Source organism: Phascolarctos cinereus, unplaced genomic scaffold (genome assembly GCF_003287225.1).
Source record: "Phascolarctos cinereus isolate Bilbo 61053 unplaced genomic scaffold, phaCin_HiC Scaffold_4;HRSCAF=312, whole genome shotgun sequence".
NCBI classification, from domain to species: Eukaryota; Metazoa; Chordata; class Mammalia; order Diprotodontia; family Phascolarctidae; genus Phascolarctos; species Phascolarctos cinereus.
Window position 1 is genome coordinate 383371548 of NW_027555847.1, and position 14768 is coordinate 383386315.

Below are 14768 nucleotides of genomic sequence, written 5' to 3' on the forward strand. Positions count from 1 at the left end.
TAAGACAATAGTGTTACCAATCTGCTAAGGATAATGTTATCTTATATTGTACTAGTAGTGTCCAGACCAAAGGATACAAAAGATCCACCATATTCTGCACTGGTCACAGAACTTCCAGATTATTGTGCTTAGTTCTGAGTGCCACACCTCACGAGAAACATTAACAAATAGGAAGAAACAAGACTAGGATAGCTTGGGGTTCAAAATCACATCATATTAAGAATAATTGAGGAAATGGGGGATTTTAGTGTGAATGCTTGTGGGCATACAAATACATAAAGGATTGTCATGAGAAAGGCATAAAATTATTCTGTTTGGCCCCAGTGGGTAGAACCTGAACCAATGGGTAGAAGTTACAGAAAAGCAGGTTTCAGCTTAAAAGAATTAATAATGAGGAAGTCAAAGAAATTAGCTACCTTCATGAACCAGGCCATTCTTATCACAGGTACAATCCACATAGAATTATTTTATGAGAAAATCTTGCACTCATTTGGAACTATGCCCCAAAAGTCACTAAACCGTGCATACTCTCCAATTCTTTAATGCCATTACTAGGTCTATATCCAAAGAGGGCTAAGAAAGAGGGAAAAGATCTCTATGTACAAAAAAGTTTATGTCAGATCTTTTTGTAGTATCAAATGGAAAATGAGAGGAAATCCATCCATTGTGGAAATATGAATATTGTGTCATAAGAAATTATGAAAGGTATGGTTTCATGGAAACCTGAGAATATTTGTATGAGCTGGTACAGAGTGAAGTGAGCAGAACCAGGAAAACAATATATGCAATAACACAATATTGTAGAGGCAAGCAACTTTTTAAAGACTTAAGATTTCTGCCCATGATTCTAGAGGACCAATAATGAAGTTTATTAACTTTCAAACAGAGAGGTAATGGACTCAATTTTTGGAATGAGACATACATTTTTGGACATAATTTAAGAATTTTTCTTGACTATATGTGTGAAGAAGAGAAAATAAATGCTTAATAATTTTTTTAAAAAAGCTAAAAAGAAATAAAAAGAAACATCAGCTCTATAGGATTAGAATCTACCACTTCAATATGACAGTATGACTATCAGAATATTAACTAATTTTTTTATTTCAGAAAATAAATGACTGCTATCAACACATGACATTTGGATGACTAAAAGCAATTTGGATGTCCTGATGTTAAAGAAACAAGGCACCATTAAAGATGACTGAACTTAATCTGATATAATGAGGGTAAATGCAAAAGGTGTAACACTTGGTTGCAGTTTAAAACTCAATTCAGAATGACTAAATTAAAATAAGAGTCTGTCAGCTACTATTAATGATATTGCCTCATTTCTCCAGGCCTAGGCTTTAATACACATTATTAGAGCATGGGCAAAACCCAGAAATGGCATTTTAAAAAGAACATGAATGCTATTTTCTTCCTTTGTGTACATTTCATGTCACATCTTCCATGGTCCACACTACTTAAAATGGAAAGTCATCTGATATGTAATAGCTGTAGGACTGGGATGATGATGAGGATGATGATGAGGATGAGGAGGATGAGGAGGATGATGATGATGATGATGATGATGATGATGATGATGTCAACCCATTAAAATCCATATTTTCCATGTGGCGAAAAGGCAGAGAAGGGTAGGAGATGGTCAATGGCAAAGCTGAGCAAGGTCATTCATGGGAATATATGATGAGGACTTCATATTCTCAAAGATGAGTATAGTAGCTATGAGGGACTAAGAGTAATCCCGAAATTCTGGTGAATTAAGGTCTGATGAGATCACTGGTAGGGTTAATGCCCTCTTCAGTGCAATCCAAGTACTCCAAAATCAAAGAAATAGACAGAATAGCATAAGGATGAAGCCTATGAAATGACTAAAACTCAGGAATGGAATCAAAAAGCTCTTTATGGGTGACATCCTTATGAATTCAAGGAACAATATATCAATAAATTAACATGCAATGAATGGCTGGGTTGTGTAAGTTTGTTTACAGAAATGGAGGGGTTCTAGATGGCAATTTAAGACCAGATCATTGCCATTCTAAATTACAGCACATTTTCATTTTTGGAACCCAAAATTATAGATCAATCAATCAATTAATATGCATCTATTAAGTGCCCACTGTATTCTAGACACTCTGAAAAAGACTAGGTATATAAGTCCAAAGTCTAAATGAAAGACTCTTGACTCTCAAGGTGCTTATAAAGCTTATGCAAGGAAACAGTAGAAATTGCGCAACATATTACTTTATGTTAAAAACAACAAAAATAGTACCTACCGAATACCTGGAAAAATATGACCTAGTGGCTAGAATTATGCATTGGAAGCTAACAGAAGAGCAATCATCTTATTATAATTCACACTTCATAATATTCTTGAGAATCCAACAAATATACTGTGCTGAAAACACAAACCATTATCCCAGATTGAACTATTGCTCACAATCACTGAAACATAATATTGTAATAAAAAATTTTAATAAATGCTATTCAACTAAATACTCGTGATTTCCAAGTTACTCAGAATGAAAAGTTTTCAACAAAAGAACTTTTGTTCTTACTTAAACTTTAACATCTTGAAACTTTACTAAGATTTTTGGAAAAATTTGTAGAGATTAGACTAAAGCAAGATGAGGTACAAAGCATCTCCACTGCTTTGTCTTCTACCAGAGTTTTTCTCAAGATGATTTCAGTGAGTCCACAGAAGATGAATTGACATCCCAATACTTTTATTCAACTATCAAGGGCAATTGTCATATCAGATTGTGCTATAGTCTGTAACATTAAATTAAAAAAACAAAACAGTAGCAGGACAGTAATTTGTTTTGGGGCCTTCTCTAGCTGAATCCCATCAGTCTTATAACATTAAAAAGATGAGAAATTACAACATTAATAACAACTGTTACTGTTACTGTCATTGATATTGATATGCACATAATTTCACTTAATCCTCACAACAACCCTGTGAGAGAATGGTTCAGTCATGATTATTCCCATTTTACAAACGAGGAAACTAAAATTTAGACAGAAGTGACAGATACTTGCACCACACAGAATGCCTTTGAGAATGGCTCATCCTCATTGTGAACCAAGTTAAGTGAATTTACCTTGTCAGTAAACTTTCCAAGGATGTACATGTAGATAACAAGGTTGACACATACACTGCCAGAGCTAGCTCAGTGTTTGGGAGGCTCCAAAGAAAGTATGGGAGAGAAGAGATATTAGTCTGCCTACCAAACTGAAGGCCTACCAAACTTCTGTGCTGACTTCACTGTTGTACAGCTGTGAAACCTGGACAGTCTTAGTTCCATGACAGAAAACTGACCACTTCCATTTGAATTGTCTTAGAAAGATTCAGAAGATTAGCAAAATAAGGTATCAGACACTAAGGTCTACTCTCAAGTTGAACTGCCAGGCATTCAAACTCTACTGCAGAAAGAGCAATCCCAATGGGCTGGTGACATAGCCTGAATACCATATGCATGCTTACTTAAAAGATTATTTTATGGGGCAGCTAGGTGGCACAGTGGATACAGTACCAGCCCTGGAGTCAGGAGGATCTGAGTTCAAATCCATACATAACACTCACTAGCTATGTGACTCTGGGCAAGTCACTTAACCCCAATCACCTAGCAAAAAAAAAAAAGACTTAAAAGAAGTCAAAGAAGGCATGCACTCATGTGGTGGTGGTCAGAGGAAGTGGTACAAGGATACCTCAAGGTCTCTCTGAAGAATTTTAGCACCCATTGTGAGTCATGGGAGATGCTAGCACAGGACCACCCAGCATATGTATCAAAGAAGGTACTGTGCTCCATAAGCAAAGCAGAATTGCAGTGGCACAAAAGAAACATGAGATATGTAATTCCAGAGACAGCTCCCTCCCAAATGTTCTAATGGAGTACTTGTGCCCACCCTGTGGTATAACCTTCTAAACTCATTGTCTGTAAGTCCTGATCTGATTACCTTGATACCATCAATAGGCACAGTAGTTACTCAAGGAACACTGGGTGCATGGGATTGTGCTAGTTGCTCAACATATATAAAACTGAACTCATATTCTCTCCAAAACCAATTCCTCCCCCCCACTTTCCCATTTCTGTTGAGGGCAACAAAATCCAGACTTTAAACATCTGTTTTTTTTCTTTGACTATACTCTGCTGCTCACTCCCTTAGCCACAACCAATCACTTTGCCTATTTTTGATGATTATTCTTCTATAACATCTCAATACATCTTCTCCAGTGCTAAACTGTACACTTAACATGCTCAGTACGAAGAAAGCCAGAGTGAGATAGGAGTCCAGAAGGTTTGCTTAGGTGTATTGTTTTAAAAAATATATTCAATATATTCTATACTCACATGGCAACCAGCCTGATCCAGACCTTCATCACCTCTTGATTGGCTGGACTATTATAATAGTCTCATTAACTAGTTTCACTGCCTCTCACTTCTCCGCTCTCCATTTCATCCTTGATTAGCTGCCAAACTAATCTTCTTAATGCATATGTCTGACTTGGTCACTCCTCTGCTCAAAAACTTTCAGTGACTCCCTATTGCCTCTGAAAGAAAATACCAGTGCCTTAACTCTGATATTTAAGTTCAGCCATAATCTGACTTTGACCACCTTTTCCAGTTTTATTTCACATTCTGCTTTTTCACACATTCTGTTAAACTGGACCACTAGTGTTTTTCTAACGTTAGCCTGCAATCTCCCTTCTGTGAGTTTATTACAGACAATTTCTCGTGTATGCAATGCATTTCTCTCCCATCTACACTTGTCGAAAGTCTGTTATTTAAAGGCTCAGCTTCCTCTAAGAAGGTGTCACTTGAATAATTCTAGCTAAAACTGTTCTTGTCCTCCTCAAATTTCCCTACATTTCTTTATTTAGACATCTCTTTTTTCCCCATCACAAGTTATGTACCTTGGATGTCTCCTTTTCTCTGTAGCCACCTTAGAATACAAGATCTTTGAGTAAGTGATAGAGAAGGAGACAGAGAAAGAAATATACAGAGATAGGGACAGGGATAATACAGATAGAGACAGAAGTGAAGAAAGAGATGGAGAGGGAAAGAGAGATAACTATCTACAGATAATACAGACAGTAATTAAGGATTAATTAATAATAACTAAGGACTTACTTTTTCAAGATGTTATCTTACCTCATCTATCTATCTATCTATCTATCTATCTATCTATCTATCTATCTAGCAGCTCAGGCAATGTCTTGCAAATAGTGAATTCAATTCATATTTGTTGAATTGGCTAGAAAGTCCCCGCCTTGTGCATTTACATATGTAAGGAAAGGAATAACATGCATCCAAAAATATACTATCTGCATATAAAGGTGGTAGCCATCTCTAGGGGTCTAGGAAGGGAAGATAAAAAATGAAATTTACATGATAAATTATACCTTTAAAAGGAATAGCAAATTGTGCACAATAGTTTTGCAGTTTTGTGTAGTATGTTATGGAAATGTTTGTTTTATTTCATAAATTAAAAATAAAATAAATATAAAAATAAAATCTATAAGGAAAGGAATAAGGTATATTCAAAATATAATATCTGTATTCATAGAATCTCAGATTTTGAAGGGAGCCCAGAAGTGACCCAGTCTAACTCATTGCTGTACATTAAATCTCTTCAAAAACAGCTCTGTTACATATGATAAATGACCCTTCAGTTTCTACATGAAGATATCCAGTAATGGAGAACTTAGTAAGTCCAAAGGCAATCCTGACTTTACCCTGCCCCTCACTCCCCCAGCCCTAACCAATTATTTTGCCTATTATTAATAAGATACTGATAGGAAACTTCAAGATAGCTCTAATCATTAGGAAGATTTTTATTTTCCTTGTACCCAGGCAAAATTGTCTTCTTTGAAACATCTTTCCTCTCCTATTGCTCTTAGTTCTGGTTCTTGATATGAACAAACAAGTCTAAGACCTTTAACATATAAAAGCCATTTACTTGCCTGAAGACAATTATCCTCTCTCCCAATGTTCCCCTCTCCATATGATATATCCCTAGTTTCCTAAATTGGCCCTCTTATAGCATAATTTCCAGTCTATTATTTCATCATCTTCATCTAGAAGCAATCTAGCTTTTCATTGTTCTTCACAAAATACGGCCCCCAGAACTGAATACAATATTCCAGAGGTGGGTCACCAGGACAGGCACAGTGGGACTATTACCTCCTTCCAGGAATTATTATCTGATTCTCCAAGAGAAATTCATCTGAGCTGGTGGCAGGAGAGGTGAGCAGTCTAAAGTATGATAATGACTACAGATCCTTGAAATAGACTGAGGATGTCATGGAACTGGGAGGCCAGGATATTTGAAGAAGACAGGAGAGTTGGACTGGAGAAGACTATAAAACATACTAAATGTAGGAAGGAAGAAAAATTACATAGAGGTCCAAGTATGGCAGAATAGAATCTGGACAGAATGGAGTTCAGTGGACATCTTCCCTCAGTTCCTTCCTTCCATGCTTTCCTTCTCATCATTTCAATGCTTCCCTTTTCCCCAGTTCTATATTCCCATTCTCTCAATTTTACATTTCCTTTTGAAAACATAGATCAAGCATTAACCTTCTCTCTTTCTATTATGCTTTCCCCATTCTTGCCCTCAGAGTTTGATTTTACTTTCCTTCTTTTTTTCCCCTCTTTTGTCATCACTATAACTGAACCTCTTTACCCTGTATGTCTCCCCTCCTACAAAAAAGCCCTCCCTTATAACAAGTATGTTGTTGTTCAGTCATGTCTGACTCATCATGTCCCCGTATAGAGTTTGCTTGGCAAAGACACTAGAGTGGTTTGCCATTTCCTTCTTGATTAACGCAAACAGTGGTTAAACAATTTGCCCAGTGTCACACAGCTAGTGAGGGTCTGAGGGTGGATTTGAACTCAGGTCTTCCTGACTCCAGGCTCAGAGCTCTATCTACCTAGTTGTCTCGTAAAAAATATAGTCAAAATAAATCCACAGTAGCCATAGCTAACCACATATGCCTTATTCTGAACTTCTAGTTCATCACCTCTCTACGAAAAGGTGAGAATCAGTCTTCTCAAATTTGTCATTGTGTTGTTCAGAGTTCTTAAAGCTGTTTTCTGTTATAATGCAGTCATTAAATAAATTATTCTCCTGGCTCTTCTCAATTTAGTTTGCATTAGTTCACCCAGGTCTTTCCAGGTTCCTCTGAACTTGTCCCATTTATTTTTTTTAATGGCATAATAATATTCCATTTGCAATCTTATGCTCAAGCATCTTCCAATTGATGATCACCCACTTTGTTCACAATTCTTTAATAAAACAAAAGCTGTTGTTTTTATAAATATTTTTATATATTGGCCTTTTCCTTATTTATTTGCTCTCTTTGAGGGATATGTCTATTAGTTTTATGACTGGGTTACAGTGTTCAAACAACTTAATGACTTTTGTATAGAGTTCTAAGTTACTTCTTAGAATGGTTGGATCAATGTGCAGCTCCACCAATAGAGTATTTTTTTATGCTACTCTTCAAATGGTATCACATACTGCCTTGAATTGTAATTGATTGTCTAGCATTGGGAAAGGATTGCTAGGGGAAACTATAGAGTCTTTTTCCCAAGAGATCTTTAAAGCTGAGATACTTTTCTAAATGGGACAGTTCAAATTGAATTCTCTGTTCCTTCTATTCTCTTCCCCAGGCTTTTTTTCTATACCCCAATATCTCCATCCCTGTCAATTTTTTGTTTGCCTTATTTCCATACCCAGACCTAGACTCAGTTCTCTGTGTCTCGATTCTTTGGGGTCCTGAACTAGTAGCTGAGTTTCATTTCTGGCTTCTAATTCCTTTTGACTTTGGATAAAAATTTCTGTCATGGCAATTCTCTGACTTACTCTTCAGTGGATGTTCTCTGGGCTCTTCTGTTAATTCTTCTGGATGAGACTTCACTCAACTCTTTGACTGAACTTCTCTCACCATTCTCTCATCTGCAGTTCTATTTTCTCCCATTTTTTTCCTGTTTTATTCCCTATTCCTCTCATAGATCTTAATGTTTTTCTCATGGGATGATTCCTCCAGTCTCAAAACAAAAATCCTTATTTCCTCTCAATACTCCATCCCTAATTTCATTATCTAGCAGAGCTCAGAGTGAAGGCTCCACTTTTTAATCCCAATAAGCAATCATATCCCAGATTCTTGTCTGAGAATGCCAACATTCTTCTTTTAAAACATTTAATGATGTCAGGTTCAACACTAGACATTTCATTACAGCTCCTAAGTTGCCACTGATTTAATTCATTATAATGGGGGTGGTGTTTCCAAAGCTCCACAAACCTTCTTTTTTTTTTAATGTGAGGAGGGATAATAGCTAAATTCTAGCCTCAGACATTTGACAAAGTAACAGTAGATTTGGATGCAGAAGATCTGGGTTCAAATTTCAGTAGCTCTGCAACTTACAATTTGTGTGACTCTAAGAACGCCATATACCTTCTCTGTATCAGTTTCTTTGTGTGTCAAATGAAGGGGTTAGTCTAGATGACCTTAAAGGCCCCTTTCATGGATATATTAAGTATAGTGTGGACAGGGGCAAGAATGCTGGATCTGGAGCCAGACAGTCTGGGTTCAAATCACAGCTCTGATGTTTTGGATGTGCCTTAGCACATTACAAATGCAAGACTCTTATTAGAGAAATACCTACTTAATTATAATTGATGGGATGGAGCTCCTTCCTCCAGAAGTTAATTTGAGGTGCTGAATATGCCCAAAACCACTGGTAATTGATGCAATCATACGTTGAAAGAAAGGTGAGCTGTGAGCAAATGAACTCCCATTGAGGCAGCAGGAGATGCCGTGTGACCTCAATATTTATGTGATGAAGCTGTGATTACCCAAACATTGTCGGCTATTTTGAAACAAGAGAAAGGATTGTCTACAGAAAAAGATGGATTCAGTGTTAAAGAACTGCAAGACGACTGGTGCTTGAATAAAGAGTCTTTCTAGACACACTGAGAGAAACAAATACAGTCAAAGTTAGGGATTATAGATTTTACTTAAACTTTGAAACACAAAGATCCCACAGACCAATTTTTGTAAAATTGATTAGCCTTAAAGAATGCATACACACACACACACACACACACACACACACACACAGAGGTATAAATATAGTGCTCTTGCTTTAAGCTTTATCAATTTTTTCAGGCTGCTCTTCTTTTTTATTTGAAATTTCTCATTTTTCATAGCTAGCAAACTTTTTTAGTAATGACATTTTAAGAAGAAAAGAAAACAGTTAAAGAATCACAGCACAGTAAAATTGCAAAGGGCCTCAGAATTCATCTAGTCCAACTGTCTTTTAAAAGAAGAATTAACAGAAGCTTGTGGAGGTTGGTAACTTGATCAAGGTTACACAGTTAATAATTATTGGCGAAGCCAAAATATGAACAGAAGTATTCTCATTCCTCAGTCTGATGCACCTTCCTATTTCATCACTTTGCTACTTCAGCATAGGTCATGCAATTAAATAATACCGGCAAACTGGAATGAGATGAAGACTTAACTTTCTATGTGACTTCTGTTCAGCATAAACACTTTTCTTCTCAGTTTTCTCATATGTACAAAAGTGGCAATAATTGCATGGGTCACCTAACCACCTTTTCTGAAGTTTTGGTGACAGCATGTAAGTGATAGAGAGGCCTTCATCACCCCTCATCTACATTACTAAAATTATCTCTAGTTGACTTCTCTGACTTCAGTCTCTTCTCTCTCCAGTACATCCTTCATAACGCTACCATATTAATCATCCTAAAATATCGCTTGTATCATGTCATTCTCCTAAACACTAAACTGGAGATGTCTTTGTACTGCTTAAAAACCAAGTTCTAATTCCTCTGCCTAGCCTTCAGACTTTTCATAATCTGATCCTACTTCATATCCAACCATACCTGACCCTATTTTGTAACTTGCTCCATCTACTCACATTTGGCCAGTCCTTTCTGCCTCCTGTATACCTTATGCTCATTCCTACTTCCACATTATTTCCCTCATCTGGAATGCCTCCACCCCCTACTTAGTTTTCCTTAAATGAATGCTATCCATTCTTCAAGATCTAATACAAATGGAGGGGGCGGAGCCAAGATGGCAGAGTGAAAGCAGTGACTTGCTTGAGCTCTCCCCCAAACCCCTCCAAATACTCATAAAAAATGGCTCTAAACAAATTCTGAAGCAGCAGAACTCACAAAAAGAAAGAGTGAAACAAATTTCCACCCCAAGACAACCTGGATGATTGATCATAAATGTGTATTGCCCAGCACTGGGCGCGCAGGCCACAGCAAACCTGGAGCAGGCCTCAGAGGACTGAATCATGGGTGGCTGTGGAGGTTTCCAGACTCCTCAATCCACGAATGCCAAAGACAACTTAGAAGGTCAGTGGGAAAAGTCTGTTTCTGTCAGTGGTCAGAAAGGAAGGCAGGGTCTCAGCTCCATTCCCCAAGAGCCTGGCCCTGGGTGGGGCAGCTGCTTCCCAAGCTTCTGCCCACAGACTGAGGGGGAATCCAGTGGCTGATCAGAGATGGACTGCAGAGATCTCTTTGCCAGTGCTGAGACAGGAATCTCATAGTTCTGGGCAGCGGTGCTGGGGTGAGAAAGAACACTGACGTGGTGGAGCGTGGAGTGGCTGTGGAGAGGAACCCCTCCTCACAGTTACAGGACAGAAAGGAATACTTGTGGTCACAGGCCAGGAAAGGAGTAAACACCTCGCCCCTTATCATACCACCTTGGAAGAACTGAAAATTTACAGGTCCCTACAAGTATCTCTGAAAACAGCTACACAAACCCCTGAAGCTTGGGACAGTACACTCTCCACTTGGAACAGACTCTTACTTAACAGGAGTTTTAAAACTCAAGTAATTTGGCTGGGATCATGAGCAAGCAGTGCAAAAAGAGTCAGACTATATTATCTTACTTTGGTGAAAAAGAAGATCAAAATATACAACCAGAAGAAGACAACAAAGTCAAAGCTCCTACATCCAAAGCCTCCAAGAAAAATATGAATCAGTCCCAGGCCTTGGAAGAGCTCAAAAGGGATTTTGAGAAGCAAGTAAGGGAAGTAGAGGAAAAACTGGGAAGAGAAATGAGAGTGATGCAAGAAAATCATGAAAAACAAGTCAACAGCTTGCTAAAGGAGACCCAAAAAAATACTGAAGAAAATAACACCTTAAAAAACAGCCTAACCCAAATGGCAAAAGAGGTCCAAAAAGCCAATGAGGAGAAAAATGCCCTAAAAAGAAAAATTGGCCAAATGGAAAAGGAAGTCCAAAAGATTACTGAAGAAAATACTTCCTTAAAAATTAGAATAGAGCAATTGGAAGACAGTGACTTTATGAGAAATCAAGACACTGTAAAACAAATCCAAAAGAATGAAAAATTAGAAAACAATGTGAAATATCTCATTGGAAAAACAACTGACCTGGAAAATAGATCCAGGAGAGAGAATTTAAAAATTATTGGACTATCTGAAAGCCATGATCAAAAAAAGAGCCTAGACATCATCTTTCAAGAAATTATCAAGGAAAACTGCCCTGATATTTAGAACCAGAGGGCAAAATAGAAATTTAAAGAATCCACAGATCTCCTCCTGAAAGAGATCCCCAAAGGAAAACTCCTAGGAATATTGTAGCCAAATTCCAGAGTTCCCAGGTCAAGGAGAAAATATTACAAGCTGCCAGAAGGAAACAATTCAAGTACTGTGGAAACACAATCAGGATAACACAAGATTTAGCAGCTTCTACATTAAAGGACCGCAGGGCATGGAATATAATATTCCAGAGGGCAAAGGAGATAGGATTACAACCAAGAATCACCTACCCAGCAAAACTGAGTATAATCCTTCAGGGGAAAAAATGGTCATTCAGTGAAATAGAGGACTTTCAAGCATTCCTGATGAAAAGACCAGAGCTAAAGAAAATTTGACTTTCAAATACAGGACTCCAGTGGAACATGAAGAGGTAAACAGGAAAGAGAAATCATAAGAGACTTATTAAGATTGAACTGTTTACATTCCTGCATGGAAAGATGATATTTGTAACTCATGAGAACTTTGTCAGTATTAGGGTAGTTGAAGGAAAAAAATTGTATGTATGTATATATAGATAGATAGAGGGCACAGGGTGAGTTGAAGATTAAGGGGTCATATCTGGAGAATAAAATTAAGGGATGAGAGAGGATGATACTCGGAGAAGAAAGGGAGAGGTAGAATGGGGTAAATTATCTCACAAAAAAAAAACAGAAAAGAAAAGTCTCTCACAGTGGAGGGGAAACAGGGGAAGGTGAGACAGAATGAGGGAATCTTATTCTCATAGGATTTGGCTTAAGGAGGGAATAACATACACATTCAATTGGGTATGGAAATCTGTCTTACCCTACAGGAAAATAGGGAGAAGGGGACAAGAGAGCAGGGGGTGATAGAGAGGAGGGCAGATTGGGAAAGAGGGTAATCAGAAGCAAATACTTCTGAGGAGGGACAGGGTCAAAAGAAAGAATAGAATAAATGGGAGGGCAGGATAGGATTAAGGGAAATAGAGTTAGTTTTTCACAACATGTCTACTAAGGAAGTGTTTTGCATAACTGCACATGTATAACCTATATTGAATTGCTTGCCTTTTCAATGAGGGGGGGTGGGGAGGGAGGAAGGGAGAAAATTTGATCTCAAAGTTTTAAAAACACATATTTAAAAAAAAATGTTTTCACATGCAACTGGGAAATAAGAAATACAGGAAATGGGTTACAGAAGTCTATCCTGCTCTACAGGAAAATAGAAGGGGAAGGGGATACGAGAAGGGAGAGGGGAGAGATAGAAGAGAAGGCAGACCAGGGGAAGGGGTATTCAGAATGCATGCCAACTTGGGATGGGGGGAGGGGTGAGAAATTTGGAACTCAAAAACTTGTGGAAGTGAATATTGAAAACTAAAAATAAATAAATTTATATTATGAAAAAATTTAAAAAAATTAAAAAAGATCTAATACAAATATCAACTCTTCTGAAAAGCTTCCCCTGACTATCTCCACCTTCACTGATTTCTCCTTTCTCTGAATTTACAATTCAATTACAAACAGGACATCAATATCATATAATAGAGTACTTACTCATTCTCTAGATATTTAATATATTCTAATCATGTCACCAATGTAAATTGCAAGCTCCTTGATGATGGAGCCAATGTTATCTACTTCTTTTTATATTTATTCTTATTAAATGTTGCATTATTAATTTAGCTTATTGATATTTTGTAAATTCTGACATCCAAAGAATTAGACAGAGGCCCTAGTTCATCTAGTTAGTTAGGCCATTTCAACAACCAAATTGAATCTGCCCAGCAATGACTATTCAGCTATTGGAAATTGTAATGACCAGTAAAAAATAAAAAAAAAATAAAAATACCCCTGATTGCTTACATCCTGGTGGATTCAGTCAAGTTGTTCAGATAGGGGTAAACATTTGCAGATTTTTCCCTCCAGACAGTAGCAGGGGATCTGGAAAACATCTGCTAACTATGCATGGAGTGTTCCTTAGAACAGCACAGGCTGTCACCATTAAGAACTAATGGTGTCACCTGCCACCATGCTGGGGCATTCCATTTTATAAAATGATATGTAGTTTTTAAGCAGTGAGAGATATTGATTTCTTGGTGTGTCTCTTGCTTGCTCAATCGCTTTGGTTACAAAAACAACAACAAAGTGTATGTTAAATAGACTGGGTGGGTAAACATAAAAAGTTTTATTCCTTCAGCCTCAATAATGCAGTACTTACCCTTTGCCCTGGTGAAACATCAACTCTTGCAGAGTATGCCTCAATTAGAAAGTAGCTCCCTGTCCCCAAAGAAAGATAGAAAATGCAAGAAGGGATTGAAAACAATAACTAGAAAACTACAGTAACAATGTGGTGTGATGGAAAGAGCATGGTACTTTCAGAAATGAGACCTGGATTCTTATCCTATCATTGGCATTAGCTGCAAGTTCATTACAAGAAATAGTTCCTCTATAAAAGCTTCAGTTTCTTCATCTCTAAAATGAAGCAACCCTTGAAGATAAGAGTTATGGACAAGGTGCCCATCTGCACTGGTGGAGGCACTTTTGAAACTGGGAGTTCCTCCATGCTAAATGACACAATACGTCTGCCACCAAAACAAAACAAATGAAAAAGAGCTAATCACATTCCTGTGACCTACTTCAAAAGGTAATTGTGAGGAAAGGAGCATGTAAAACTTAATGCTTACTGTCTTATTGACTAGGATAAAGTGGTCTCGAAACCTGAGTAGTAGTAGTAGTGGTGGTTGTAGTAATAGTAGTTGTTATTGTTGTGCCAGCTCTAAAATTATAGCTACTACCTAGCACCAAAGTCACAGAAGAACTGTCCCACATTCTATTTTGATGGATGTTGCCTTAGCTTTCTTTTCATTTATTTATTTATTTATTTATTTGTTTGTTTGTTTGTTTGTTTATTTATGACAAGGCAATGAGGGTTAAGTGACTGGCTTAGACAGCTAGTAAGTGTTAAGTGTCTGAGGTTGGATTTGAACTCAGGTCCTCCTGACTCCCAGGCCAGACCTCTATTCACTGTGCCACCTAGCTGCCCCTGTGCCCTAGCTTTCTTGAGGGAGGTAAGCTGAAACTTCCTTCATAGAGTCTACATTTGGCTTGATATCTAATTGGGGAATATAGAACGTGACTGATTTTATTTTATTTTATTTTTTTTAGGAAAATCCAGTGATATACTTCTTGAAGATATGAAAAGCCA